The sequence below is a fragment of the Sesamum indicum genome, linkage group LG9, assembly GCF_026168435.1.
Source record: "Sesamum indicum cultivar Baizhima isolate 11 linkage group LG9, ASM2616843v1, whole genome shotgun sequence".
Taxonomy (NCBI): Eukaryota; Viridiplantae; Streptophyta; class Magnoliopsida; order Lamiales; family Pedaliaceae; genus Sesamum; species Sesamum indicum.
In genome coordinates, this window is record NC_142665.1 from 9691395 (window position 1) to 9718944 (window position 27550).

Genomic DNA, 27550 nt, shown 5'->3' on the forward strand with positions numbered 1-27550 from the left:
TGATAAAACAGGAAAGAGAAGAAGAAAAAAAAATCTCAGAACAACAAATTTTAAACAGGTTTCTACACAGCACTACAAAACACAGAAATTACCAAAGAGCAGAGTAGGCAACAGATACAGTAATTCACAGGGTTATACAGGTAACGAACAACAACATACAGGCAGTAACAAATATACAAGAAATCGACAATAAATTTATAATCAGTTATCAAACATCCACAAAAAAATCAAGATGAGTAGAAGTAATAACAGAAAACAACCGAAAATATAAAAACAGGTATAACAGAACCGGGGCTCACCAGACTAAGTCCCGCCCAGATACCCGACGACCTCAGGGGTCCGGCCAGAAGGGATATTAGGGGGTTCCACCATGGTAAACTGGAGTAATATGCAGAAATAATAACAGCAGTAATATAAGCAGAGGAAAAAAGAATGAGAACCAGAGAAGGGGTTTATCGGAAATTTACCGTCACCACGGATCAGCACGGATCACAGAGTTGGCTCTGATACCACTGTAGGGAATAACCCTCCAGTGGTACTCGTCGTTTCACAGAGAAACCCTAACAACTATTACATCAATTGTGGAGTATAAACTCCTTAAAAATACAACCCGTATAAAACTTGCAGAAATGTAAAAGATACAACGAAAAGGAAGATAAAAGCAACTGTTTGAAAGTGGCTCAGGTTTTCAGCCAGATCTAGAAAGATAAAGGGACGCGGTCACCACAAAGTACCGTTCCCAAAAACAGCCCTCACAAACCCACGATTGCATCTCCCGAGCTACCCAAGACCTTGAGTCACACAGACCCGACACTACACCCGGAAGAACACACAGTAGATATCACAGAGATATGTCAAGGAGGAGAATATCAGAAAACAGATTTCAGTTCGCGCACTGAGCAGGGAAAGAAAAGCCCCCTTTTATAGAGTCTCAAGTAACTGCCGAAGGAACACAACCGTTTGGGGGTTTTCTTGAAGCCATTAGATTGGCTTCAGAAAACCGCTGGATGGTGGCGATTCTAACCGCCATACAAGTATTCGGCAAGTGAGAGAGATAGAAGGTGAGTCGGCGGAGAAGAGGGGAGTGAGGGGAGAGAGGGATATCTGATTAGGGTTTAGAAAGAGCAGAGTATTTAAGTAGGCTTAACCGGGTCGGGTAGTGGGGTTGGATCGGGTAGTCGGGTGGGCCTCTAGGTGGGTTGTGGGCTTGTAAGTTTGGGCTCCGGGTTTTGGGCCATATGTATAACAGAAAGCATTAATCATAGTTGATAACTATCAATTAATAAAATGATAGAATAAATTTTTTTTTTGAGTGGATTACAGATCTTTGTGACTCCACTATAAATAAGGAACCACGAACTCAAGTGACGCACTAATTGATCTCTCTCAAATGAAATAGTAACCATAAAAGGTCATAATCATGACCTTACTTGAACAGGATTTGTTCTATAGGCTCGTACCTCTGTATCCTTGGGTTCTAAGGAAACAGGAAATCAAGTCTGGTGGATGAAACATGGCTGCTTGGCCAGAGTGTGATTAGCAGTTCCCATGGCTTCTAAGCCATTGGGGTAGTAGAGGATCGTTATTAGCTGGAAAGCTCCGGCTGAGATGGCCTTGCAGCTGTCTGACAGACTCCTCAAAACAATAAATTTGAAAAAATACATAAAAGGTCACAATCTTGAAAATTGAAAAAATTTAATTTTTGGTTCTGTAATTTAGCTCCGTTCACTTTTAGTTTCAATGATTCGAAAATTTCACATCCAGTCCCGTTATTAAACAATTGACAAAACTGGTCATGCGAGACTCTCGTAAACATTAAATAGGAGTTTTTAGGGGAAGAAAAAAACATGTGTGTCTCATAGAAAAATCTCATTTTTTGTCTCATAATTTAGCCCTGTTCACTTTCAATCGCAATGATTGCAGAATTTTCCATTTAACGATAATAACATAAGATTTTGTCCTTTTTCATCATTTCTTTAAATATTTGATTGAAATGACCACATGATACTTGTGTAGCGACTAAGTTGGGGTGAATTGGGGGGAATTATTACATTTGAGAGACACATGCTTTGGTTTTTGAGGAACTATAACTACAACTTTTGGTAAGAGATGAAAAATAACAAAATTGGGAGAATTGAGTTTCTCATGCTAAAAATATGGCTTTAACAAGTGATTTTACTGCTGCAAAATCAAGTATCATGTGTTACAGTGATAAAAAAATGTGTAAGAAAAGTGAGAATTCTGGCACGAATTTCTTACTTTAAAGTGATCCTCAAAAATATTATTTAAGGTAAAATTATAATTTTGGTCATATATGTTAAGGGGGTTGGCAACTGTCGTCTGGTAAGTATTGCAGTAACAATTGATGGGCGTTTTGTGTTCTTAACTTATTATCTGCCAACATACCTAACAGTAGGGGTGTCAAGATGGGTTGATACCCATGGGTTCAACCCAAATTATATTTTGTATGAGTTGTATATGAGTTTAATATGGGTCTAATATGGATTTAAATCGATCCAACCCATAAACTAAAAATAAAAAAAAAAACCAATAAGAACCTACTTTTTCTCTTTTTTCATATACACACACTCTCACACACACAAACTCTTCTTTCTTCATACCAGCAGCCGTGGCACCCGTTCCTGCGTGCATATGATAAATAATATTTTACATTTTAAAATATATTATGAATAAAAAAAATATATATATAAATCAATATATCATATTTTTAAAAAGAAAAAAAAAAGAAAGAAAGAAAGCAACTTATGGGTATTATTGATATAACGATAAAATTCATGTTATGGTTTTATGACAGACATTTATGAGAAAAATGTTTTTTTTATATATAGAATAGATACACACACACACACACATAGAAAATCACGCTCTCTCTCACACAACCCTCTTCCCCTCGCCCCTCCGACCCGAACACACACTCACACACATAGAGAGTTATTTAATATTTTATTAGTAAAAAAAATTATATTAATATAATTATTTTTAATATACTAATATTAATATGTCGAGTCGTGATTTAAAACTATTTCTTTACCACAAAAAAGCCCAAGTCGCGATCTCTTTTTCTTTTTTTCTTTTCGTTTGAATAATTTTGTATAATTTTATTATATATATAATTAATTTTTAACAATATATTAAAACTCAAAAAATTATAAAATTAATATTGTATTAATTTAAAAAATTATAATTAAGTGTACAAATATAATATTGTATATTTTTGTACAATTATAAAAAGTACAATGAAAATATACAATTATTCTTGGCAACCCGGTACCGACACATCTGATTGTGTTGAAGAATTTCTTTGTTGGGCTTGTTGTCGTGCACGCGTTTGGCCCAATCCATCTCGTTGTGAATACGTGTTGTTTGATTTGGACCAGGGCGCGAAGAGATGCGAATAGTAGGATCGTGGACCACGGTACATCCCAATAATTTTCGGAATGCACAGGTTCAAATGACTTAGAATATGTATTCTTATAAGCCATTATATTGTAATAATCCTTCACTATTGATGCAACATTAATCATGTATGCAGCGCATACCTTTTCAGCATGACTGCAAGGAATACCAAATTGAGTCCACTTGTTGCAAGAACATTTTGGGTTCGCAATTTTGACAACATGGGTATTGACTCCATGTCCACTGTGACGTCTTGTAACAACTGAGGCGCACTGTTGGAATTGATGGTATTTGGTGACAGTATGCTCAACAGAATTTTGATGCCAACGTTAGGTGGCACGAAATTCGGACATTCAGGTACAGCTCTGGTGATACCAGCATGGCGGTCAGAAATAAGGCAGATACCCCGTCGCCCCCGTATAATGTGTCAGTTCAATTTTCTAAGAAACCACTTCCAAGATAAATGTGATTCTTCATCGACAATTACAAAAGCAGGAGGGAGTACTTGTTGATTTCCATCCATGGCAGCAACAATCAACATCTTGTGCTTGTACTTTGTGTATAGATGGGTCCCATCTACACTCATAAGTTTGCGACAGTATTGGAACCCTTCAATACACGGCGTGAACGCCCAGATGACGTATCCTATCACATATGCACCGGTTGATTTGTTGCGGGCTTCGTGTTGCCATTCAACAATCGTTTCTAGATTATATTTTTGGAGAGCTCCCAAGTATTTGGGTAGCTTTTGAATTAAGCTCTCCCATGTGCCGTAAATAATTTCACGTGCCATCTTCAAACTATACTATGCCTTTTGGTATGGTATATCGTACCCTGTATGGTCTTTCACAGTTTGGATGACATGCTTTATTCCGTACGACGGGTTGCATTTTACCTGTCCTAAAAGTAAAGAAGCAACATAAACCCTATCTAAATTACCATGTTTGAGGGACATTTAATTCAATATACATGTATGGTTCCCTCCATATTTTGTTATTGTCCACCTTCCAATTTTTTGTTTCAACATCTCTCGCAGCTCCCATCTACACCATATACCTGAAAAAATAAACATGAATCAGTCGAATAATTTTGTATGTTTATACATATATAAAAATATATATATACCTTCGCTGCTATGCTTACACAATACTTTTCACTTGGCCTTCGAACTCTCAGCTACTCAATACTCGCGTCGTGCATATCGTATCGAGTGATCTTTCACCGCCTCGATTAAAGCTTCTTTATTTTTGAAAAGCATTTCCACATCAAGTCTCCTTCGTTTTTGTTATAAAATTTTGCATATTTCATGTTCGGTACATCAATGAAATTCACTGGTACCTCCGAAAATATTTGTTCAAAATATGGTATAGAGCGGTAAAATGTTTGCTGAGTAGTTCGATGTGGCATAGCTGGTTGAGAGGATGTTGATGTACCTTGTGCAAAATTTTCAGGCCACAATGTTTATGTCAACATCTTGTAGTCCATCCTCTTGCGAAATTGGATAATCGACTTTATCCGGTTCAGAAGCAGCCTCTTAATCATAAGCCAAAGTGTCCACAAAAGGGTCTTCTGGCTCGGCATCGTCTTGCGCAAAATTTTCGATAGGGTCTTCTGCCTTAACATCATTTGGTATAAAATGGGAGGTGGATAGAGTATGTAAGTGGGTGGGTTCTGTGTAATTGAATTTAATATTATCGAGCCCTTGCGTAACAGACACCATATTGGGAGTATAACACTCTGTATCATAATTCGATGTGCCTGCACCAAAATCGATGTTAGAAGTACCTGCACCGAAATTAGTGTTATACGTACCTGTGAAATTTTCATAATTGGAAGATGAAGGGAATCCTTGGCTTGATAACAACGCCATGTATTCCCCCCACTGTTGACTCACCTGTGAGTTTTCATCTCCCTACTGTTGAGTCATATTTTGGTCGATAGCTCCCCAATCTTGGCCAATTTGTGGAGTATCATCGTGGTGGATTTGTACAGTCTCAACGTAAATTTCCATGACTAGGAATCCACCTGCAGGATCGGTGAAAAATGACAACGTATCGTCATCTTTAATTTGTTTGAGTGTTTCCTTTATTCGACCGAGGTATTGGCACGAATGTTTTGCAGATACTTTCAACGAAAATTGGGATCTATCAACACCAATTTTTTGATAGATTTTTGATAGAAATTGATCATGGGTATATGAAAGAGGGATCCTCATCACTGCAATGAGTGTATGATCATATGCAATAGACCATCCATCGCTCGATAATTCACCACCAAAATACACAAATTTACACTCTGTGAGGTTACACAAATTAATTTTTCGTACAAATGGATAGACATTCTGTTTACGGCCCTCGTGATGGAACTGTATTATCTCAACAAGCCCAACATCGGTCCGACGATATTCTTGAAGGTGACCTAGACGCGGTTCTACAGCCACTGCGTGCGGATGGTACCTTTTGGACTCATTTTCAACAAAATAATCTTTCCATACGTGTACAAGGAATCTTTTACCAAATAGGATTTTATGGAGTTTACCGGTGCGGGCGCCTTCAATTAAATCAACATCTCATCACTGCATTAGTGGAGAGGTGGAGATTGGAGACCCACACTTTTTATTTTCATGTAGGGGAAGCCACAATTACCCTACAAGATATTCAAATAATATGGGAACTCCCAATAGATGCCGAGCCGGTGACTGGAGTTGATATCGACCGCACAACACAACAATGGTAGGAATATTGCCTTACTTATTTAGGCTTTAGCCTGGGTGCAAATGCGTTCAAAGGCTCAAGACTGCAAACATCCGCAATTATATCTCATTTGGCTGCGGTCAATGTCAGTTATAACACTCCCCACGACGTCGTCGTCCAGTCCGTCTGTGCTATTGCGTTACTTCTATTTGGGGGATTGATGTGCCCAGAATCCTCAGGTAACTATGTATCATTACTATATCTCTCAAAATTAGAAGATGTAGAAACAGCGAGAAACTATAGTTGGGGAATGCTGTGCTAGCATTTTTATATCGCGAATTATGCAATGCCATAACATAAGACAAAGCAGCAATTGGTGGCACACTGCAATTGATGCAGGTAATATTTAGTTAATAACTCTTACACAATTTTTTTGCTATTAATATTAATTAACAACACATAGTTGTATTATTCGTACAGATTTGGGCATGGTCATGGATTACTCCACCTTGCCCTGGACTTGGTGCCCAGCAACTATTTATGGGACAAGTCCAAATGGGTGACAATCGCTCGCTCCCAGCAACACCATATGGTGCTACTTGAAATTGTCAGCACACGTTCATTCGAACAGTACGGGGAACTGTCCGGGTCATAAGAGAAATACTGGATGAGATGCAGGCGGATTAGGTAACTTATTTTTAATATTATACATACATTTATACTGTGAAATGCTTATTAATTTACATCTTTTTATTTATTACAATTCATCTGACAGCCGTATGACATGGACTCGGATGCTTTTAATTGAACCCCCAGTTGTGGAGGTCATCATGTCCATTCATATTCTATGCAATAGTTGAAATGCATCGTCCCGAACATGTTATTTGCCAATTCAACATGAGGCAAAATGTACCAGAAGCAACGGATACCCGGGATATGAGCCTCCATAAAATTTTTTGTAAGAATCACATAGGCGCAGATTGGTACCTACAACACATACAATATATCACTAGATTACAAAGACGATATGACACGGTTGTACAGAGGCCACCCATTTCCAATAGAAGAGAAACAGAACAAGGTTATTGAGAATGGTACTATAACATAACAAGAAATTTTGTGTCGTCATCTACTGATAGATGTGTGGAAAGCGGGTACCGACTTGGAGAAGCACCTATGTTACAAGTTGTGGTACGTTGGTATATAATATTGCATATTTTATTTTAATTTTTTTTTAACAACACAAGGCTCATTATCTTTCTACAATTCAAACAAATGAGGTGAATGCCCTTGAAACTTTATGTTGATCTAGACCACTAAATATTGAAGGATATAGTCAATTGGTGGATAGATTTGAACATGGGTTATATATTATCAAGGAAGCTATAACCCAACAGCCACAACAAATTGCTTCTCCATCTGATGATGCTCCCACAAGATCGCACAGGCAAAGAAGAAGTTCTAGCCGAATATCTACTGGTTCAGTTGAACGTCATGATATTGGGGTGGATATAGTTGGTCCTTCTATAGTATATACACCCTAAGACTATTACATGCCTCAACTACCTCAAGATTATACATGCCTCAACCGTCTCAAGATGAATGATTTCAATCGACTTCATATATGCCAAACCAAACACAAGATTATTCTTCACAAGTATATCTTGGCCTTGGTCTTGGTATTAATCAACCATATGCACAAGGATACAATATTTCACCAATTCCATTTCCATCGTTTGGTGCATATCTTGACAATGTGGAATCTAGTTTTGCAACAACATCTAGTTGGTTCGGTGGTGATGAAATGAGGTGCAAAATAAGCCAGTGCAAAATGTGGGTGAGGAAATAAGAAGACCTCGGCGTCAACGCAACAGACGCAATTGTAGAACGGCTGGACATTTTTTACATTTGAAATTGTATACTTCATTGTATTTTTTAAAATTGTACAGAAAAAAACACACTATTACATTTGTAGCCCTAATTGTAAAATTTTTAATTAATACAATGTTAATTTTATAATTTTTTGAATTTTAATATGTTGTTAAAAATTAATTATATATAATTAAATTATACAAAATTATTTAAACGAAACAAAAAAATACAATAGTCGGGATTCTAAATCACGACTTCAATCACGACACCAAGTCGTGATTTGAGACCGCGACTTGGGCTTTTTTGTGGTAAAGAAATAGTTTTTAATGTCGAGTCATGATTTTAAATCACGAATCGACATATTAATATTAGTATATTAAAAATAATTATATTAATATAATTTTTTTCTTACTAATAAATTATTAAATAACTCCACACATACAACCCTCAAATCTCAATTATCAGCCACAATAGTGCAATTTTACCAACAAATGCAGAATGTGTGGTCTCGACTGGCTTGAAGGTCCAAATTTATAATGTTATTCTTATTATTTTAAATTATTTAGTGATTTACTTTATATTTTTATGTGATTATTTTATTTCATATTACAACTTATGATTTGAAGATGAAGATGAAAATTGTCTCTCAACAAATATAGAAAATTTGGTTGCATGGTTTTATACTCATTCAAGATGAGCATTCAAAATGTTATGAATTATTTTGATAAAATATAGTATTTTGTTAGACAGAATCTTAATGTACATGGTTATTAGACAGAAATGACGTGTAATACAAATTTAGTCGAATTACATTACAGGTGGTAATTATCTTTTTTAATAGTTCAAATATTGTCCTTTGTTCTTTTCGTTGTGTGAAATTTTGAAAATTTTTTAAATTAAAAATTAATAAAATGATTTATAATCCGACCCACCCATTTGCAGCCCAACCTATTCTATTTCCATTCATTTAAACTAATTTTGGATCCAAACCCGACACAACACGCCCATTCGCCACCCCTACCTAACAGTCAACTTTTATTAAATATACTATTCTCAAGGAACTTGTATTTATATGTCCTCCATCTTAGCCCCTTCCATCCGATGGGGAAGTAATTCGTAGGAGATGAGAATGGGGTGTCATTTGCGATGTTTCGGGCATTCACGAGCCCAGGGGCTAAGAGGGACCTCTGGTATGTGTTACTTATATGCTTTTAATTTTCGTGATCTAGTCATGTATTGATTCAGCCAAAGCGTTGGGGCAATGAGCTCCATTCCGTTCATATATGTGGATTGATTTATCAAATGGGAAAAGTCTCATGTTCAGAAAATCACATTACACGAATTTTTTTCAAATTAGTTGCAGCCACGAACCGCTTGCCAAAAATTAGTTTCAGGACCATTCGCCTTTATGTCACCCAAAACAAGATTAGCTTTTTTCATGAAAAACCAGAGCTTCTTTGTAATTTACTTTCTTTTTCCTTAAAAATGAGTGTTGCATGGAGTGCAGGCTACAAACAACAAATCATTTTATCTTAATTTGACATGACTAAAGTTATTTGTCATTACTGTGCAGTTTCAAAGATTTACTACAACATAATAATGTCAAATCCAGACTATAGTAAAATGTTCAATGATGCCATGGCAGCTCACTCCACAATACTAATGAGAAAAGCCATCAAAGTGTATGATGGTTTTGCGAGTTTAGGTTCAATAGTGAACGTTGGTGGTGGTACTGGTGCAGCACTTGCTATAATTCTTGCAAACTGTCCTTCCATACCACAAGTTGTGCAAAATGCATCATCCTACAATGGTCAGTGACCCGCCTGAATAATATGACCCTGCTTAGCGATCTGAATTGAGTCACGTCCCCAAGCGAACCTTCAATACGAGTTGAGGATCAAAGAAGAAAACTTTGAGTCGGGTTCTTCCCGGACGAAGACCTTCCGATGCCCAAGTCAATAGGAGATCGAAATAAATATTTGTACTGCAATAATTGCTAAAGTAATCGAATGCTAAAAAAATTAGCTCACTGAAGACATCTAGTATTTATAATGTTGACATTGGACATGGGTAGGGATACGTGTCATAATCCTAGGCTCCCAAGCTTCCAATCGGATGATTCATCGTTATTCTAGTGTCTGGATCACATGGCGGATATGTTTACACGTTCCCAGATATAGATCCCACATGTGGATTTCCAGCTGCGGGTTTTTAGACATACTTTAAGTTGTAATACCTCTTTTACCGTTAATGAGGGGTATTTCTATCTTTCGGTAATTCTACCCTTATCATGACTCGCCCACTCCTTTTGTGTAATGAATTACATCAAAGGAGTCGAAAGGTCTATTTCAATCTGCAGGGCGATTACCTCGGTCTACATGACAACACGTGTCATTTGACAATGGTCATCTCGATCCACGCACCGTCATGTGTCGCCTCATGAGTGGTGGCTTTGTAAAGTACATGTCCGCCTCTTCTCTATATATATAGAAGACCTATTTAAAAAATTTTACCGACTTCGTCATCTGCCAGAGATCGCTGCCTCCAATCTCTCGATCTTGGTCTTCATCTTCGATTTCGATCTCGCCATTTCAAGGTACCATGTCTTCCTCAAGATCCTCTAATACTGGTTCAAATTCTGCATCTTCTACTTCCTCCCCTCACATGGATGCTCCCCCAGTTTCCATAAAGAGCCCTTTTAGGAATAGGCCGCGACGTGATCGCCAGGTAGAGGGATCCGATCCTAATGAAACTCATACTTATGCAAAATTTCAATCAATGCTTGAACATAGTCCCTGGATTGGTATAGTTAGCACTGTAAAACAACAAATTCATCGTATAAAGGAGAAATATTTCATCCCCAATAGCTTTGAGATTATTATACCCAGGTCATTTGATCGCATGCATCTTCCTCCTCAAGGTTTCTATTCTTTCTCACTTCAGCATTTTGAGGCTAGATTGCGTCTGCCCTTGGGCCCCTTATGTAGCTCAAATTCTTACTCATTTGAACCTGTGTTCTATGCAATTATCGCCAAATTCTATTCATCATATCATCCTTTTCATCATCATAATGAGAGTCCATCGTTTCGAGCCCAATTTCGACAACTTCTGGTGGTTATACTCCTTCACAACTTCTAAAAGATTAGGAGATAGGGATTTTTTCTATCTGTCAGCTCGAATATATTGTAGGTCCCTTGACCCCCTTACATCTAATGTTGGCCCTTGGAAGGAAAAATATATTTTCATTCGACCGCCTCCGGGTCGCGAGTGGCCTTTTAATCTTAATTGGAGTGTAGATAAGCCAGAACCTGTTATTGAGGGAGGGGGGCTGGAAGGAGATCAGATAAGTAGTCTTACTTCTTATCGATATAATCCAAAGGAAATTATGGTAGAGGAAATTCTGTGGCTCGTGCATCTGACTCTAGCTCCCCTCCAAGTTAGGGGTTCTTTAGGTGAATCCTTCCTTTTATTCTTATCTCATTACTGTTAACAAACACCTCTAACTTGTTTCTTCATACACAGATAATATGGTTATTCAATCTCGCATTACCTAACGTATAAGGGTTGCAGCTCAAGTCGCACCTCCTGCTTCTGTCACATCTATGCAACCAGAGCCTGCATCTTCTGCTACACCAGAGGTAGGAAATTCTAAGGAGATGGAACCAATCGAAGTGGGGAGTGAGGATACACGATCACAAGGTCAAATTGATCGTAGGAGCAAGTCCCCTTCCCTAAATACCGACGTTGCGTGGTTGCAAGATCATTCCCCAGTAGAGGGTAGTAAGCCAAGGGGAGCACAGAAAAAACGTAGGGATCACAGTAAGAGTCCCATGAGGTCAGATAGACAAGTTAGATCTCGATCTGTTGGGATCGAGCAACAATCTGAAGAAGCTAGAGAGGATGAGAGGAATACTGAACTTCTCAACGAGGTTGCTGAATGCTGGAGGTAGGCTCGCGAAGATTTGCGTAGTCCGAATCACTTATTTGCTTAGCTGAAGGGTGAAAAACTGGTCCTTGATTGGAAGGTATCTTCTAGTAGCATAGTTTTCAAGACTCAATTAGGGCAAGATTCATGGGAGCTGTATAATGCGACTTGTCTTCCATGCAATCAAGTTGCCCTCTTGCAGACCTGGTTCACTTGCATTGAGGAGCATTGTGCGCATTCTTTAATACGGGTAACACTCTTTCTACACATTTGTTCGATCTCGATCCAATGTCCCTGCTGACTAATATCTTCCTTAGGCTGCCAACTTTTTTCGAGGTCTATCCCTCAAGTGTTTAGGTTTTCGGAGAAATCAAATAATGGCTGAACACAGAAATCGTGAGCTTCGGGGCAAGATAACAGAAATCTCTGCTCCTGAAGACGACCTGGAGAAGCAGCGAGCAACTTTGGAGGCCCGTAATAAAGAGTTGGTGGAAAAGATGGCTTCTGAAGTAGCTAAAGCCATGGCAGCAGGTAAGGAGACCAAGTTCGAGGCGGGACATGCTGCTGGGAAAATCGTGGGCACTATAGAAGGTCACGAAGAGTTTCTTAACTCTGAAGAATTTGCGACCCGAATTCGAGATACTCGTCTTCAAGGTGCTCGCAATTTTCTAAAAGAGCCCGCCTTTGAATCGGCCTTAGAGATCAAAGCTGCGGATTATGTGATGCAAGGTTTTGATAGATGCAAGGGCTAGGTAACGACTTTGAATGGGTTCGCATCCGATTTTGATGTATCGCGACTAGATCCTGGCGGTGATGCCAACTTACAACCCTTTGCTGATGAAGAAGTTCCTCCGGCCGTTGAAGATGGTTTCACAATTCTCCTTGATGCAATAGAAGATAATTGATGCTCCCTCTTGATCGATCGAAATGTTTCTCTTTTGTAAACATTAATTTTTGCTATGTCTATTCGAACAGATGTGCGATCTTCCTGAATCGTTGATCTTAATGTCTTTCTCAGACCTGTGATTTTGGCGACCTTTCTCAGATTCAATTTTTAGCTGCATGTGATTTAAAAGATAGAATCTTTTACAGATACATCGATCGTATATGCGAGTAAGTCTATCATAAAATGGGGTAGAACAAATCTTTCGCAGATTCGTTTTTTGATCTTTCACAGATACAATAAACGGACTTATCTTATCACAGATACAAGAGAATTTTTATGTAGGTCGCCTTTTTCAGGCACATAAGCATAACAGAAAAATGATCTTTCTCAGATTGTATGTGTTATTTGGGCGTTTTTCAGGCAGATGTATGCATAAAAGTTTCTAAAGTTTTGGATGTTCCATCGTCGTGGAAGGTTTTGTCCATTTGCGTCTTGGAGCCTCTACGTTCCTCTTTTCTTTATTTCGACCACATTATATGGTCCTTCCCATCTTGGATCCAATTTTTCCACATGTTTAGAAACTTCCACTTTCTTTAGGACGAGGCCGCCCACTTGCAGTTCCCTGGGTCGCAATCTCTTATTGTAATTCTTCAATATCAAGAATTTATGTGGAGTATTTTAGCGAATGCAGCGTACTTCTTTTCTTCCACCATAGTGAGACCAAAAGACCGTTCTTCTTTGTTGGTCCCTGGGTTGTAATTTTCTATCCTTTGAGATTTCTCGCTTATTTCTGCAGGAATTATAGCTTCAAAATCATAAATTAAACAAAATGGGGTTTCACTTGTAGTAGATCGTGGGGTCGTTCGGTAGGCCCATAATACACCAGGTAGCTCTTCATCCCACAATCCTTTTGACTGCACCTAGATTTCAAATGTTGTAGAATGGTTCTGTTCGTCACCTCTGTCTACCCATTTGCTTGCGGATGACCTACAACTGTGAGATTCTGCTGAACCTTCAATTCTTTTAGCCAGGCAGTAAAGTAATCTGTTTTCCTTGAAATTGAGTACCATTATCTGATATTAGTATTCTTGGTATCCCAAACATGCAGATTATATTTTTCCAAATAAAGTTTATCATTTCTCTTTCAGATATTCCAATTAGGGCTTCAGCTTCCACCCATTTGGAGAAATATTCGACCTCAACCACTATAAACTTCTTCTAAGCTCGAGCAGGAGGGAAAGGGCCTAGAATATCGATCCCCAATTGGTCGAAAGGACACGCGATCTGGATTGGTTTCATTGGTGCTGCCGATGTATTGCGAGGCATATTTCTGGCAAATTTCACACTTCCGAACAAATTCCTTCGCATCATTTATCATTGTCGGCCAAAAGAATCCTTGCTTTGATATTTTTTATGCTAGCGACCTGGCTCCTGAATGGTTACCAAAGCTTCCTTCATGAATTTCTTTCATAACATACTTGGCCTGGTCGTCGTCTAGACAGTTGAACAATGGTCCTTCTATGGTTCTCTTGTAAAGGTGAGGTTCAAACAGCGTGAGCCTGGGTGCTTTAGATTTCAACCTTCTAACTCGTATGGGATTGTCAGGTAGGGTCCCTTCTTTAAAGTAGTCTATAATCTCATCTTTTCAAGGGCAAGGTGATTCCACAGTGTTAACTTCCATAGTTTCAGGGATCGCTGGTCGGTCTCTTATTATAATAGTGATTTTCGATCCTTGATACCTGATAGGAGTGCTCCAAATTTTGACAAGGAGTTGGCCTGATCATTTTCGCACCTTGGGACTTGTTGGATGGAACATTTGCCAAAACGTTGCATTAACGACTTAGCCTTCTTTCGATATGAAATCATAGATTTCTCTTTGGATTTATACATCCATCGATCTGCACTGCTACTAGTTTTGAATCGGTAAACATTTCTAAGTTTTTTACTCCAGCTTTGTAAGCCAATTCTAGAATTGCTCCAGCTTTGTAAGCTAATTCTAGACCCAGAACCAAAGCCTCATACTCTGCTTCATTGTTGGTTGTGGAGAAGGACAGTCTAGCCACGACCTCAATCTCTACGTCTCCTGGTCCTTGAATCAGTATTCTTGCTCCTCCATTACTGGCATTTGAAGATCCATCTACTTGTAACATCCAAGTACTTGGTTCATTTGCCAATTCCATTACGAAATCTGCTAGAATTTCTGCCTTTTTAGCAGTTCTGATTTGATAATCGATATCATACTCGCCTAATTCAACTGCCCATTTTATCAGTATTCCTGAAGCTTCGGATCGCGATAATATACTTTTTAATGGCTGATTGGATAGCACCACAACTTTGTGCGAATGGAAATAAGGTCGCAGTTTTGAGCTATTACTACTAAAGCCAACACAAACCTTTCGATTATAGTGCATCTCTTTTCTACTCCTTGCAGCATCTTACTTACATCATATACCGGGTTTTGGATTTTTTTATCTTCCCTTACGAATACTAAGCTAACTACATTATCTGACAGAGCTAGATAAAGAAATAATATATCTCCTTCCTTTGGATTACTAAAAGAGGCGGTGACCTCAAGTAATTTTTTAGGTTCTGGAATACTAGCTCGCACTCCTCCGTCCGTTTAAACTCCTTTGCTTTCCTTAATATTTTAAAGAAATGCAAATTTCGATCTGCTGACTTAGAAATAAAGCGATTGAGCGATGCGATCTTACCAGTAAGTTTCTGGACTTCTTTTATTGAGGTTGGCGATTTCAGCTTTAGAATTAGTTCTATCTTTTTTGGATTGGCTTCTATTCCTCGATTGCTGACCATGTAGCCTAAAAATTTTCCTCCGCTAACCCCGAACGTACATTTGCTTGGGTTAAGCTTCATTTCCATATGTTCTCATGATTGCGAAGGCTGCTTCCCGGTGTGTAAGATGACTTTCCGACCGCTGGCTCTTTACGAGCATGTCATCTACGTAAACCTCCATGGTTTTTCCTATTTGGGGTGTAAACATCCTATTCACCAGTCTTTGGTACGTGCACCTGTATTTTTTAGTCCAAAAGGCATTACATTGTAACAATAAATACCTTTTTATGTTATGATAGATGTTTTATCTTGATCTTCTGTTGCCATGAAAATTTTATGGTACCCTTGGTATGCGTTCATCATGGAAAAAAGTTCATATCCTGCTATTGAGTCCACCAGTTGATCGATCCTTGGTAGAGGATACAGGTCCTTTGGACATGCTTTGTTTAAATCCGTAAAATCTATGCACATTCTCCATTTGCCAGATGCCTTCAGTACTACCACAACATTTGATAACCAGTTTGTGTATTGGATTTCAGAGACGTACCCTACTTTCAATAATTTATTGACTTCTTCTTCGATGATGCAATTCTTCTCGACCCCAAACGATCTCTACTTTTGTTGTACTGGTCGCATCGTAGGATCGGCATTCAATCGATGGACTATTACCTTCAGACTTATTTCTTTGAAATCTGATGGGTTCCAGCCGAACATATCTGCGTTGCTCCGAAGAAATGCAATTATCATGGTTTCTAATCCTTCTGCCATTCTTGACCTAGTTCTGGTTATTTTTGAAAGATCTCCTTGTACCAGCTCTATCGCTTTGTGTTCATCTATGGGCTCTATTCTTTCGTTCATTCCTTTTTCCCATCCATCCTTGCTCAAACCTTCAAATTTCCTCTTTTTTTCAGCCATATCTCACTTTTTCAGGGACATGCTATAGCATCTCTTAGCCTCCACTTGATCGCATCCACCTCTCCCACCCCATTCTGTGTTAGGAACTTCATTTTCAAATGATAGGTAGAAACATAAGTGTTTTTGGCTTTGGTTCGCTTCCGATGGATACTGGTAATTCTATTGTACCCAACCACTCGACCTCGCTTCCGCCGAACCCGACAAGGGGTGTTCTCACAGGTTCCAGTTTTGCTCCATCTAAACCCATCTTTCTCAATACCTCTAGGAGGATAATGTCAGCATAGCTCCCATTATCCACCAGTACCTTATGGACAGTGAAATTGGCGATGTCCATCTTGACGACCATGGGGTCGTTGTCTGTTCCGATTCTTTCTCTAGCATCTTGAGCTCCAAACACGATCTCCTATTCTGTAGTAATGTTCATGATCTGTCTTCCTCTATTCGACCAATTTTTCTCTTTTGAACCTTTTTCTTGATCTTTTAGAATATCCTGCTTCTGAGCCTCCTGCTATAGTATGTATGATGCCTTTCACAGGCGCATTTTCCCTTAATCTTGGGTTTCTTTTTTCTTCGTCTCCTCTCTCTTGTCTTCTTTCATGGCTTCTAGACCTACTTCTGCGACCTCCTCCATCACGACCTCGCGGAACTTGGTTTTTGAAGTATCCTTAACGTACTAGTCGTTCTATTTCGTCCTTTAGTTGATAACATTCTTCTGTGTCATGGTCCTTCTCTCGATGAAACCGACAGTACTTGTTCGAATATTTTTTTGCAGGGGTGAATCTTGTATGCCGTGGCCACTACAGAACATCATTTTTCTCTACCATCATCAGGTTTTTTGCTCGTGTCATGTTTAGCGGCGTATATTTGTGGTATTTTAGCTAGTAGGGGGGTTCTCTATTTCTGTCCTATTTTGGTTGCTTGTCTCCTTCCTTCCTCTGTCGGTCGTGATCTCTCCCGCGGTCCGAGCTAAATCTCCACTCCCCATCCTTCATGGCGTTCATCTCTTTTTCATCTATATATTGCTGTGCTAGGCCCATAAGTTGTTCCACATCTGTAGGGGGGTCCCTTGCTAGAGCAGATGCAAATGGTCCTTTTTTTAAACCATGGATGAGGATGCTAACCATCATATCAATCCTCAGATCTTGTACCTCCAAGGTTTCATTATTAAATCTTCCCATAAAATTCTTTAGTGTCTTAGTTTCCTGCTGTCTTATGGTGAATAAATGGGTTGCGGACCTTTTTTGTTTTCTTTTACTCACAAAGCAGAATGTGAATTTCTGCACCAATTGTTCATACGATTCTATGTTGCCGATGAGAAGATTGGTGAACCATTCTTGTGCTTTACTTGTGAAAGTGGTAATAAAAATTTTGCATTAATAGGACCTGATTGCCCATAAAGATTCATTACCAGATCGAAAGCTGCCAAATGCTCCTGTGGGTGTTTGGTTCCATCATACTTAGGGAGGTCTGGCATTCTTGAAATTTGGGTTTACGATTTCTGTTAATATCTTGTTGCTGAAAGGCGAGTTTTTGTGGTGCGATACTATCTCCCCCCTCCGTTTGAGTTCGTCTATCTTCTTTCCTAATATCGCGATCTGCTTGGTGGTCCCCTCAATTGGTTTGTGTCTCGACTGCTTGACCCGACCTTTGACGTTGCTCGATTTTTTCCAATTTCTCGTTTACTCGTCTCTTTTAACACCGTTCCATGTTGTTTCTTTTTGTAGCTTCTTTTTTCAATAGGCGTTGTCCTTCTGAGTTCATAGACCACGATAGCGTTTCGTCCTGCTTCCATCATTTGCTGTAATTCTAGTCTCGTTAACTGGATAGTTGGTTCCATGGCTACTAAAGTTGTCTCCATGCGTAGCAAATTTCCTTTCGAGTTCCCTTCCATGTTCTTCTTTATATCCTCAGGGGTATTTCCCCTAGACGGTGCCAAATTGATCGGCCTAAATAATATGACCCTGCTTAGCGATCTCAATTGAGTCATGTCGCCAAGCGAACCTTTAATAGGACCTGAGGATCAAAGAATAAAACTTGGACTAGTCGGGTTCGTCCCCAACGAAAACTCTCCGTCACCCAAGTCAATAGGAGATCGAAATAAATATGTGTACTGCAATAATTGGTAAAGTAATCGAATGCTCAAAAAATTCCCTCGAATCAGACATCTAGTATTTATAATGTTGACATTGGACATTGGTAAGGATACGTGTCATAATCCTGGGCTCCCAGCCTTCCAATCGGAGGACTATCGTTATTCTAGCGTCTAGATCACACACCGGATATGTTTCCACAAACCCAGTCGTAGATCTCACATGCAGATTTCCAACTTTGGGTTTTTAGGTTTCAAGACATACTTTGAGTTGTAATACCTCTTTTACCCTTAATGAGGGGTATTTCTATCTTTTGGTAATTCTACCTTTATCAGTCAGTGTATTGGAGGGACGAATGTATGTCATGCTTTCTTCTTGAAAAATGCTATAAATGAAGTTTTGATGCAGGCATAGAGCACATTAGAGGGGATATGTTTGTTGAAGTACCAAGAGGAGATGCCATCTTACTCAAGGTATATATATATGTGCGCCATATATAGTTTATATATGATTTATTATTTTTATGTCTTTTAATAAAGCTTAAAGAGTATAAAGTAAAATAATTTGGTGTTTTTATAATTTTCTAATAGTTTATTCTGCACAACTGGGATGATGAGAAATGCAATAAGTTGTTGAAGAACTGCTACGAGGCATTGTCAGACAAGGAAAAGGCAATGGTGATGTCCTTCCAAATAGCCTCCAAACTAGTGCTCATGCAAAGTATGCCTCTGCATTGAACACAATTATGTTGACTATGTTGGAAGGAAAGGAAAGGACAGAGGATGAGTTCAAAGTCTTGTCAACAAAAGCTGATTTGGTAGAGTTCAAATTTGTTTGTTATGTGTATGGCATTGGGTTGTGGGAGTTCATTAAGTCAGTTTAAGCTCATAATAGTCGACAATATATTTTCAGGGGGAAATAATAGTTTTAATCTCATAAGTCAGACTCATGCCACTTTTGGTCCCATTCATTACGGGATTAGCATTTTTATTACCATAACTTATAAAAATTGACACTTTTGGTCTTCATGCACTTCTCCATTTATAATTTAACGATGTAGGTCACGTGCCTAGCATGTTGTCATTAAGTATTTTTTATTAGAGGAAAAATTTGACGTTTTTTTTAATAGTAGCATATGAGTGCTTCATTTGGCCTACTTGATTCACTTATGAAAGACATGATTCTTCGTATTACTTCTATTTGACTTCAACTTATAGGCTTCATTTACTTATAGGACAATCCTTTACTAAATAAATGATTAAAAAGCGCAGTGTTAATTGTATGGTGTTTGCTTACTTGTACTAAGAAGAGCTCACTAATTTTATATTTCGTTTAGTTTGATGGTTCCATGTCATTTTGGTTGCAAAATGATAATTTAGTCCTTGTTTTTCAAATTTAAGGCGACAACAAAAGGTTTGGCCCCAAATTATAGTATTTGCCCTAACCTAATCTTCCACTGGTTGGAGATTTTTTGCTGGAGAGGTCCAAATTGAAAGTTGCCGATTTCATCTAGACCTAGGTATAAATTTTTGGATAGTTCTGAATTTGTAATTTGAAGCTCCAAATGTTGTTCTTCGATTTCAAAACTAGAATTTTTTCGAATTTGTTACTTCAAAGCTTGTAAGAATTGGAATATAAGAAATAGAGAAGGGTGTAGAAATCATTATCAAATGTAGAAGTTTGAAATCTTGAAGCAATCTATACGAATTTCTGCAGAATGTTATAGCTCTGTTTTCTGGATTCTTGTGAAAGAAGCTGGATACAAATGTATATATAGAATTTTAGGTGCCAACTGCCTATAACTACCGTGCTAGTTTACTAATAAAAGTGTTCAGAATGAAATAGCACTTGCGACTTCTATTCTACTGCTGAAACTTATAAATCGCATAAAACTGCTAATAAAAGCGGGAAGCCTCTTTCACGTTTCTTCATCACCTTCTGCAGGCCTGCTGTTCGTTGAAGAAGAAACTCAAACTCTGCAGCATTGCTATCATCTGCTTGATGTATTTTAACATGCCCTCCTCAAGTGAAACTTGTTGATATATTAACAAGATTCAACTTGGAAATAAGAAATATGAATCTTGGCCCTGGTAAAGTTTTAGTAAACACATCTGGCGACTGTACCTTGGAGGAAATATGCACAGGATTAATGAATCCCTGTTTGTATTTTTCTCTTACCAAGTGACAATCAATCTCAATATGCTTGGTTTTTTCATGGAAAACCGGGTTAGCCGTGATATATAATGCAACCTGATTTTAAAATAAAACTTGATAGGTGTAGGAGGGATGATTTTAAAATCCTGCAGCAAGTTAAAGATCCAAAACAGCTCACATGTGGTTGTCCCCATACTCCTATATTCTGCTCCAGCTGCCGATCTTGATACGGTTGTTTGCTTTTTGGTTTTCCAGGAGATTAGTGATCCTCCCAAAAATATACAATATCCAGTGAGTGATTTTCTTGAGTCCTTGCAACTTGCCCAATTTGCATCGCAGAATGCCTTAAGTTCAAAGTTGTCATCTGTGTTGAGTTGCAGTCTTCTGTTCATAGTTCCTTTGAGATATCTAACCAAATGAAGTGCTGCATTCCAGTGTGATTTATATGGGAATTGCATGTATTGGCTTAGTTGTTGTGTCCCATGAAAAATATTCGGTCTGGTAAATCCCAAATACAGCAATCTTTTCACAAGTCTCCTGAAACTTTCAGGATTTTTCAGCTGTTCCTCTTCTGAGCTGCTGAGTTTTATTCCCATAGGTAGAGGTGTACTAGTTGCCTTAACTTCTGATAGCCCAACATCATCAATTATATCCTTAATATATTTTGTTTGGGACAAGACAATGCCCATGTTTGACCTGCAGATTTCAACACCAAGGAAAAATCTGGCCTCTCCCAGATCTTTTATAGTAAACAGATTATGCAGGTAATTTTTGATTTCAGAGATAGTGTTTTCACAAGGTCCTGCTAACAAAACATCATCTACATAAACTAGTAGACAAAAGAAACCTTTTTCAGTTTCTTTAGTAAATAGGCAATGATCAAGTTTGGATTGATTGAAGCCATAATTTTCTAATTGTAAAGTGAATTCTTGATTCCATTGCCTAGAGGCTTGCTTAAGATCATACAAAGATTTCTTTAATCTACAAACATGATCCTTAGGCACACAATAGCCCTCAGGTGGTGACATATGGATTTCTTCATTCAAAAATCCATGCAAGAATGGATTATAAATATCTAGTTGGTGTAAGTGCCAATGACATTTTGCAGCTACAGCAAGTAGGGTTGTAATTGTTACTGCTTTAGCTACGGGTGAAAAACTATCTAGATAGTCTACCCCTTCTATTTGGTTGTATCCCTTGGCTACAAGCCTAGCTTTGTATCTATCTATAGTCCCATCTTGTTTAAGTTTCAACTTGTATACCCATTTACAACCTATAGCCCTTTTTCCTTTGGGAAGTGCAGTAATTTCCCATGTTTGATTATCTTCTAAGGCCTTAATCTCATTATCCATAGCATCAACCCATTCTCTTGTCTTAATGGCCTCACTAAAATTTTTAGGCTCTCTAGGGTTATTAGCAGCAGTAAGAAAGCATTTATGTAGGTAAGGAGAACACAAAACAGCAGGTATATCAGTTTTAGTCTGTGCATGAGTGCATACATAATCATTGAATCTAACAGGTCTGTTAGTGTGTCTATTTAATCTTCTGGGAACAGGTAAATGGTCAGTCTCATTATCTTGTATTTCATTAGTATTAATATCATTATCAGTTTCATTTATGTTTGATTCTTGTTGATGGTTCTCATGATAGCTTAAATTATCATCAGATAGTATGTTAGGCAAAGAACAACTAATAGGATCAGTAGAATAGTTAGCAAAAGGAAAAACATTCTCATTGAAAATAACATCTCTAGACTCTATCATAGTCCTTTTATTAAGATCATAGACTTTATATCCCTTTTGATTAGGAGCATATCCAAGGAAAACACATGTTATACCTCTTACATCAAACTTACACTTGTGAGGTTGATTATTAGCAGCAAAGCACATGCATCCAAAAGTTCTGAATAATGAATAATCAACAGGTTTATTGAAAAGAACTTCATAAGGAGTTCTCCATTCTAATATAGGAGTAGGTGTTCTATTTATTAAAAAGGTGGATGTTAAAATAGTTTCTGTCTAGAACATCTTGGGTAAATTGGCTTGAAACATTAGACATCTTGCCACTTGTAATAGGTGTTTATGCTTTCTTCAAACTACACCATTTTGTTGTGGGGTGTAAGTACAAGTAATTTGGTGTATTATTCCTTCTTCCTAAAAATTTTTTTGGCATTGTTCACTTAAAAATTTAGGTCCATTATCACTTCTAATCGTTTTGATTCTTTTATTAAATTGTGTAAGAATCATCTTATGAAAATTCTTTAGCAATTCTAGAGCTTGTGGCTTATAATGCATAAGGTATGTCCATGTAGATCTACTAAAATCATCCACAATAGTTAACATATGAGTGCATTTAGATATTGAATACTCATTATAGGGACCCCATAGATCAATATGTAAAAGATGAAAACATTCTTTAGAGAAAGAAATGCTTAAAGGAAAATGTTGTCTCTGTAGTTTTGCCTGTGGGCAAATTTCACAACATGTAACATGTTCTTTTTCATTGTTGACTAGACCAGTGTGTATCAATACATTGTGAGATAAGTGGCCTAGCCTTTTATGCCTAGTTTCTACAGAAATATGTGATGCATTAAGACCAAAGGTACTAAGGCTACACACAATATCCTTTATAGTATTGCTGTCAAAGGATTTTCTGTTCAAAATATAAAGTTTTCCTATAAGAAGGCCCACTGCAATAGTGTCTTTAGTCTTGTGGTCCTGCATCAGACAATAAGAGTCAAGAAATTCAATTTTAATGTTTGATGATGCACATAAACTGCTAACAGACAATAAATTGAAGTGTAAACTTGGGACATATAAGATGTTTTTCCAGATCAGTTTATCATCAAGCTTCATATCCCCTATGCATATCACTATATGTTCTGTTCCATCAGCAAGATGGATGTATTTACTGCCTATTTCAGTCCTTTTATTGGTTAAGAGTAGATCATTATTGCACATGTGAGTGGTGGTGCCACTGTCTATTATCCAAGAAATTTCAGAACTGATGGTGAAGTGTTTAGTAATTTTACCTAAGTAATCAACGTAGTTTCCATCAGTGAGTGCTAGTGTTTGAGGTTTGAATCCACCCAGAATTTTGTGCAATTCAGACTTCAAGACTTGAGCTATTGCTTTCTCATCAATCATCCTGTTGGTTTCTTCCTTCATTTCTATGACAACAGCAGCTTTGTTGATTCCAGTAGCATTCCTCTTTCTTTATTCAATTAGGCTCTTGTACCAATCGGGGTACCCATGGATCTCGAAGCATACTTCCTTGAGGTGCCCTTTCTTACCACACTCCTTGCATATTTGAGACCTCTTGTTAGCAAAGTTTCTTTTGTTTTGAAAGGTTCTTGGAAATTCTTGTTTCTTGAAGGCTTGCATCGCCATATTCTGAGATGCATACTGAGGTTCTGTGTTGGTATCTTCCTATTTTTCAATTCTAAGTACCATAGAAAAGGCTTTGCTCACATTAGGATAGGGTTCCATCATAAGAATTTGACTCCTTACGTGGTCATAGGAGTTATTCATTCCCATTAAGAACTACATAAGTTGATCCGAGCTCTTGGCATCTGCGTTTTCCTTTGCTGCAGCGCATGTGCAAGGACAAGTGCAATTTGGAGTGGGTGTAATGCAGGCCAATTCGTCCCATAGCCTCTTCAATTTTGAAAAATACGTAGAGAGATCCGAAGAACCTTGTGATAGTGATGCGAGTTTCCTTTTTAGACTGTACTCCATTGGACTGTTGCTTTGTCCATATCTGTTTTCAAGTTTCGCCCATAGTTCGTTTGCTATTTTGTGTACATAAAGCTCTCCACAATATTTCTTAAAATTGAGTTCAAGATCCATGAGGTAACTAAGCTGTCTGCCTTAATCCACTGTTCGAATTCTTTTGTATTTCTTTCTGGTATTTCTGCATCCTTGTTTATGAAATTCATCTTCGTTTTAGCTGTCAAGGCCAATTTTATTGACCTGCTCCATGATAAGAAATTCGAGCCGTCAAAGGGGGTGGTGACTAGACTCAATCCAGGATTGTCACTGGGATGGATTTTGAGAGTATCAAGATCTTCTGTCATTCTTGATTTTCTTTATGAATCTTGTGATCAAGATGAAGACGCAACAGATTTTCTTTGTTTGAACTGATCAGAGACCATTAAAATTGGCTCTGGTGCCATGTAAGAATTGGAATATAAGAAATAGAGAAGGGTGTAGAAATCATTATCAAATGTAGAAGTTTGAAATCTTGAAGCAATCTATACGAATTTCTGCAGAATGTTACAGCTCTGTTTTCTGGCTTCTTGTGAAAGAAGCTGGATACAAATGTATATATAGAATTTCTGGTTCCAATTGCCTATAACTACCGTGCTAGTTTACTAATAAAAGTGTTAACAATGAAATAGCACTTGCGACTTCTATTCTACTGCCGAAACTTATAAAATCGCATAAACTGCTAATAAAAGCGCGAAGCCTCTTTCACGTTTCTTCATCACCTTCTGCAAGCCTGCTGTTCGTTGAAGAAGAAGCTCAAACTCTGCAGCTATCATCTGCTTGATGTATTTTAACAAAGCTTCCAATGTCATTTTTCGATTTCAACCCGATCTAGAGTAATCAAATGGAAGAAAAATCTGGAAAAATGGGTCTCCAAAATTCAATGAAACTTCTTTCCTATATTTTTCGGATTGGGTTCAAGTTTTTGGAAGAACAAAAAAAAAAAGAAAAAAGAGGCATGAACATGAAACTTACAGATGGTAAGAATGCAAAAATGGGTGAAAGAAACAAAATATACTTGCTGTCACTTTTTCACCACAAATTGAGAAAAGGGGTCAACCTTTTACTTATTTAATATCACCTACTTATTTAAGTGAAACAGTAAATAGTACTCAACTTCAGATCTGTACAGGGCCTCATATAAAAAAGTAAACATTATATTAACCTATATTAATTTCCTTATACAGGCTAATATGTCAAAGTAAATGGGGCCATAGAAATATGGGAAGGATAGGATTTAATGATTGTGAGCGAAGAGAGAAATCACTATATTTCTTGCCTGAATTTCCTTCAAAATTTATTTTTTCCCCTCAATGCAGTTATATATTTCCCAAATATAATCTCAAGTTGGAAAAGAAATCAATTTTTTTTTCGGGTCAAAAATACTCAATGATCACATGCTAGGCACATGCGCTACACCGTTAAATGGTGCAATGTTATTATTAAGGAAGAGCACCATTTTGGTGTCTCTTCTTTTTTTGATCTGTTTTTATCTATACTTTATATTAAGGAGAGCACTTAAATAGTGTCTTTCCCTTTTTTAGTCTGTCATTTTTTATTTTTTAATTATTTCAACAGTGTTTCTTTTTTTCTCAACTTCCATTTTTCTCTCTTTCTCAACTTCCATGTCTTTTCTTCCCTACTTTCTTCCCTACGTTTAAAGTCCATCAATACTCATGTAATAAACATCCAACATTAACAGTCACATAAACTAAACTACATGTTCCAGTCTCACATTGAACTCCACACTCATTTCTGTCTAGGATTCCTGCTGCTACTAGAACTTCTACCCACACCTTGACCACCAAGGTTTGATGAATTGCCTACTGCAATATTTGCTATGCATGATTTCAAGTTGGATAGAGTTATGAAATTCTTTACTGCTTTGTGATTTTTATTAAGATCTGTATTTTGTTTAAAATCTGTATTATTATATTGTTGTATATTACGGGTTGTGTATCCACTATTATTGTAATAGTTGTTAGGGTTTGGAGAAATATCTAAGGGGATTTTCTCCCTACATTGTGGGAACTTTCTCGTACGTAATTAATCTCTTTACCTACATCAGACATATACTCAAAAATAAGCTATAATTATGAGAATCAAGGAAAGGGAATAGAATTTCCTCCACTCTCAACAACCCTAATTTCCTAGTTTTAGGGTTATTTGGGGGTGGAGTAAATAACATAGCTAAGAAACCTAGTTTACTAAGCCGTCTCTAAAGTGCAGTAGCCAGCCTTCTAATTAACGATTAATATTTCACCTAACCAAAGTCATTAATTTGCCGTCTAATTTTGGATATTTCTACCTACTGTGCATTTTGAAAGATATAATTCTTGAAGGACTAGGCAATTTTATAGGAAAGATTTATGGGAATCCAATCGCGAGTTGATAATTTTGAATCCAGAAACTATTTGCTTAAATGGTTAGAAAAGTGCACGTGACCAGTTTAACTGAGTGGACATTTTCAGTTATTTTAATAAATTTTCACCAATTTTATCCTCAATCCTCCAAGGGTGGAAAGAACTTATAAAGTTTAATTAGCTTTTATCATAGTTTAAAGCATTACTTCAATTTTTGCAAAACTTGTATTGTATTCAAAGTTACCTCTAAATATTGGGAATTCTAATCCAGGATGGTTTTACTTATATGACAAATATAATTATTTATCGTATAATCGATGTATTTGGAGGAGAGTGACCATCTAACACGGCAATTATATCAAACTTACTATATAATAAATTTGATTTTATTATACCTAATTTAAGTATCAATTCTCCCTAAACCTTATCTCAACGCTGGCTAAGAGCAATAGAATCCAATGTGTTTTATTGGTAAACCAAATAAGATAATGTTAGAAGTTGGATTTATCAAGTAATTGATTAGGTAAGGAATTGAGGTTATATGGGTTTAAGCAATTAAGCTGATTCAATTAAATTAAACTGACTATTGTTACTATAGAAAAAAGCCGAGTACCTAACATTCAGATGTAATCCCTCGTCTTCAGTTGGCATGCTTGATTCGTGAAAAAATCGGCCGGG

General features: G+C 37.5%; 2 non-coding genes across 2 annotated transcripts; both read left to right on the forward strand.

Annotated features, from left to right (window-relative positions):
- Positions 1–1420: 1420 nt before the first annotated feature.
- Positions 1421–1634, forward strand: LOC148786874 (small nucleolar RNA U3). The gene has a single exon (XR_016067658.1). It is a non-coding gene; the product is annotated as a small nucleolar RNA U3 (small nucleolar RNA).
- A 7431-nt stretch (positions 1635–9065) lies between these two features.
- Positions 9066–19652, forward strand: LOC105171194 (uncharacterized). The gene is made up of 3 exons (XR_016067208.1): positions 9066–9172; positions 18997–19061; positions 19179–19652. It is a non-coding gene; the product is annotated as an uncharacterized LOC105171194 (transcript).
- The last annotated feature ends 7898 nt before the right edge of the window (positions 19653–27550 follow it).